The sequence below is a fragment of the Zingiber officinale genome, chromosome 5A, assembly GCF_018446385.1.
Source record: "Zingiber officinale cultivar Zhangliang chromosome 5A, Zo_v1.1, whole genome shotgun sequence".
NCBI lineage: Eukaryota > Viridiplantae > Streptophyta > Magnoliopsida > Zingiberales > Zingiberaceae > Zingiber > Zingiber officinale.
In genome coordinates, this window is record NC_055994.1 from 135,211,026 (window position 1) to 135,216,330 (window position 5,305).

Genomic DNA, 5,305 nt, shown 5'->3' on the forward strand with positions numbered 1-5,305 from the left:
TATACACTCTAACACAACCCTATAAATGTAATACCCACTAAGCTTGTAAGATAAATATATGAATGTAGGATTTTGCCTTAGAAAAATAATAGGAAGTGAGTTGAAGCAAAAAGAAATAAAATGAAATAAAAAGAAGTGAAGGTCAAGGATTGAACCTTGAACCTCTTATATTATAATTCATAGAATTAATTAGTAGAAACCAATTGGGATAGAGTGAAGATATTGATAGCAAAGGAGGGAAACTCATGATAAAGGTAAGAGTAAAAGCTAGCCAAAAGAAAACAAGAAAAGAGCAAGAGAAAGACAACTTGCCTTCCTCCCTTTCTCTCCCTCTTCCTCTTTGATTTTGCCGAAAACTTAAAGAGGAATTAAGGGGATTCATTCCCCCTCATTTTATCATGAATGGTGAGAATAAATAGAAAATAAAATTTATGTAAGAAAAATAGAAAATGGGTTAAGGGAGAAGGAAAGCAAAAACTAAGTTTGCTACCTCTTCCCCCTTAACATAAAAGGGAGCAAGAAAAGAGAAAACTATTTTTCTCTCATTTTCTCTCATTCATCCTCTCCCTCACCGAGAACACCACAGTCCCCTCTCCTCCATCTTCGGCCCCAAAGCCAAGTTTTCCCTAAGAAAGCCTAAGATACAAGGAGGACTTAGCAAAGGAATCAAGGGAAAGGAACTAGAAGAAGAGACTACTTCTTCTTCACCATACCTTAGATCCACAAGCGAAAAGGATGTAAGCTTCCCCTCACCTGTGGTACAAGGATTTTTATGTGATTTTCGGATTTTATAAGGATTAGAAAACCTAGGAAAGAATTTAATAAAAATTCGGCCAAAGAAAGGGTTTTCAAATCTAGGAAGGTTTAAACAAGTCCTTATTTCATGATGTTTTTTCTATGCTATGTAGGAAGGATTTTCTTCATGTTTTTATACCTAAATGATGCTTGATCAGAGGAGTACCTAACCCTAGAATTTCGGCCAAAAATATTTTAAAGAGGATAGGGAAAATATTGTGTAACCAAACTAATGCAAGATTCTCTCCATGAACTATTAAGGATCTTTTATTGGTTTTCTTGCTTAAAAGTTACTTGGAACCAAAAGAAATCCATTTATATGTTTCGGCCAAGAAAAGAGCTTAGGGTTAGGAAGACCTTTAACTTTAAGTAACCATGTTTGTATGATAGAATATAGAGTTTTCTTAAAGAATTGCATGTTGAAAATTGCTAGAAATTCATGAACTCTTATTTTAGATTTTCGGCCATGATAAGATGGATAGTTTAGAAAAGCTTAAACAAAATTCTAATATGCTCAAGACCTCTGTGATATTATGATATGAAAGTTGTTTAATGTTATTATGTTTAAATTGAGTATAGGAAAATTAGTTACATGATATATGACATGTAAGATCACAAGGGTCCTAGCTTGTTTATGAACCAACTTTGTATATGATGTTCTTAGTAATTTTTGACATGAAACTTACTTAGGTTTTCCATGCTTTAGGCCACTTAAAACCTGGTTTAAAGAATGGTAGGTTTCGGCCATGAGGAAAAATAAAAGAAAAAGGGAAAGAAACCTAGGAAGCCTAAGACACAATTCACATGTATGTTTATTATGCTTATCTTTATACATGCTATGAAACTTGTATGATTTCTTATGCTTTTAGGCTATTTGAAGCAAGTTTATATACTGTTGAGTTTCAGCCAAGTAGGGTTTAAAAGACCTAGAGGCCTTAGAAATGAAACCAAATGTGTTAAAAGTGCTTCTTATGAAAATAGGATAATGTGTTAATTGTGTCACATGCTTGTATAATTTTTCCATGACCTAAATGGACCATTGTATGTTTCGGCCATGAAGGAATAGATGCCCTAGAAACGCTAGAACAAGAATTAAATATGCTTATGTCACTTTACATGGAATATGATAAGTAGAAAGACAAAGTTCCCATGCTATATGTTGTTTAATGACCTAATTGAGGCTAGGGTAAGTTTCGGCCATACATATTGTATAATGTCTTGTTATGAATTTATACATGATGTTAGTTCAAGTTCACATGCTTGTATGTTTATTTTTATCCCTAATGAACACTTATTAAAAGTTTGACCATGACATATGTTAAGGGCTTGAAGGACTTAGGAACTAGCTCAATATGCTTACTATGTTACTTGAAAAAAATGCTATAAATATGATTTAAGGTTTCCATGCTTTCATGACATTTGGGACCTTGTTTATATACTGATAGGGTTCGGCCACATGAGTTTAAGGACTTGGAGAACTTAGAAACCAAGTTAATCATGCTTATAATGCTTCCTATGAAATTTATGTGATGATGATTTAGGTTTCACATGCTTGGAGGTTGTTTTTACCTAAATTGAGACCTAAGGGGGTTCGGCCATGATAGGAACCCAAGGGTTTAGGAAGCTTAGAACCCAAGTTAACTATGTTACCATGTTTCTTATGATAGTATAATCACATGATATACCCTTATGCTTAACCATGTATGCTTGTGATTTATACCTTTTTATGATATGATATGTGGGTAGAGATATGCATGTTTTAATGATATGTTATGTGCTAGAAATATGCAAGCTTTAATGATATGCTATGTGCTTAGAATATGCATGCTCTTATGATATGCTATGTGAGTAGAAATTGCATGCTTTAATGATATGCTATGTGCTTAGAATATGCATGTTTTTATGATATGCTATGTGTTTAAAATATGTCTGCTTTTATGACATGATGTATGCCTAAGTGATGCATACTTTTTATGATATGATGTATGCCTAAGTAATGCATACTTTCTTATGACATGATGTATGCCTAAGTGATGCATACTTTTTATGATATGATGTATGCCTAAGTGATGCATACTTTCTTATGACATGATGTATGCCTAAGTGATGCATACTTTTTATGATATGATGTATGCCTAAGTGATGCATACTTTTAAGCTATGCTATGTGACTACATGATGCATTTTTATACATGCTATTTTACTTTGTAAGGCTTGTACCAAGGGTGGACTCCTAATCAGTCCCTAGGCCTTGCTTTGTGATCTGGGCTAAGCCTTGCTTTGTGATCTAGGCTAATAAGGGATGGACTCCTTAGTACACCCCTAGGCCTTGCTTTGTGATCTAGGCTAAGCCTTGCTTTGTGATCTAGGCTAATAAGGGATGGACTCTTCAAGTACGCCCCTAGGCCATGCTTTGTGATCTTGACCTAGTTCCTAGTATGATTCAAGATTTGCTACCTTGGATATACTTAGGACGCGCGCATCTATGTTATGTATGTATGGTACAAGCCGGGACCCTAAATATGTTGATATTATGTTCAAGTATATATATGTAAGAAGAAAATGGTTTTAAAAGATCATGAGACATACACATGTTTTTTCGGATACATGTTTTTAAAATCATGATGCATATAATCTATGATTATGTTGTGTTGAGGCTATGATTTAAGATATGCCATGATATGATTATGTTATGTTTCATGCTATGTTTTAAGAGATGATATGCCATGATATGATTATGTTATGTTTCATGCTATGCTTTAAGAGGTGATATGACATGACTAGTTATAATGTTTGTTATGTTGCATGATATGCTTAAAGAATATGATATGTTATGCCATGACTAGTTGAGATCATGTTAAGTTGAGACATTATTTGATTATGTGCTGATTGTTGGTTTTAGTGAGTAGGAAAGGAACTTACTGAGCCATGAGTGCTCATAGCTTACTTTCCTTGTACCACCGATAAAGGAAAAAGCTGGATGAGTTAAAGGAGCAGCAGGAGGGGCAACGAAGATGTGTGTGGCGGTGGCTAGGCAACTAATTAAGAACCTGCTTTAAAACCTTTAAGAACTATGCTTTGGTTTTGTGAAATGTAATACAATATGGGTGACTTGATGTTAAGTTTTTATTTATTTTGCTACCATGTTATGAAACCATGTTAGTGTAGTTCGGTTTTAATTAAGTTAAGAAAAATAAATTTTAAGTCTTCCACTGTAATACGTACGTAGAGTATCGTAGCCCCGTCCCTTGTTGTTAGCAGGGAGGGCGGGCGTTACAATGTGTTGTGGTGTTTGAGTAAAGAGTTTAAGTTAGGATTACCCTCGTTATTTGATATGTGTATGTGAGTATGTAGGTTTGCAGGATACACATATGATTTAGCTTGATGAATTCGGGTCCGGTGAAGGATGGAGCATCCGAGGGATCGTGTACAAGGCAGTAAGGACAAGGGCCAAGGGAAGCAACTTTGAGGCATACGCGAAGGATGACATTGGAGATGAGCCGCGGGCTTAGATGCATCCGAGGGACGAGAGCCAAAGGAAGTAGGCTTGAAAGCAAGAGGTCAATGCTGCAAAGAAGAGTTAAGTGAGTCGTGAGGGTACGAGTGCATGAGAGATTGTACTTAGGGAAAAAAAGTCCAGGGGGGATTGTAGCAGTCAACGGGCACTGTAGCAGCTAACGATACTGTAGCAGTCGACTGGTGCAGTATAGCAGTCGACTAGTAGAGAGTCGTTGGGCTAGCACAAGTCAACTTGTGTAAGGACCAGTCGACTGGTAATGGTAAAACAGTAGGGTTGTTTTCTTCCAAGCTCTATAAGAAGGAGTTTGAGATGGTCGACCAAGGTGACGAAATTAGACTTAGTTAAAGCCTAATTAGTAGTCACAAGAGTTCTCAAGTGCTTGTGTAATCCAAGAGGTCTTGGTAAGTTTTGTGGTGAGGTTTCTCCACCCCACAATGAGCGAGTTGAGATAATCGGAGTTTTTCGGGGACTAATCTATCGACAGATTAAGGGATCATCCATCTTACGGACAACCGTGGAATAAAAGTAAGTTATCTCCGAACCACGTTACATTGATGTATATTGGTTTGTATTTCCTTGTTATTTTTAGATTAGCTTTCTATTTATGTTTGTTTGTATTCCGTTGTGCTAACATCGTAGGAAGCAATCGATTTGGGGGCACCGTCTATCCAACCCCCTTTTAGCCAGCCGACCGATCCCCCAATACTTAAGTGTTTTAACAAATGCATTAATCGCCAATTAATAGAGGATCTATAACCAATGAGTGGAACGAACGACCATTGATGGTCGATAGCTAACGTTTCAAGCTCGACGAGTAATGATGATAAATGATCATTAATGGACCATTGAACGTTGTCCTGGATCTAAGCCTATATAAGGCCGCGACCACAAGTAAAAGAGACTCCCGAGAAGCAGAAATAGTAAAGATTTTCCTCCATATTTGTTTCCCTAAATCTTCTCTCCGTTGTGCATTTTCACTCAGTGGTTTATC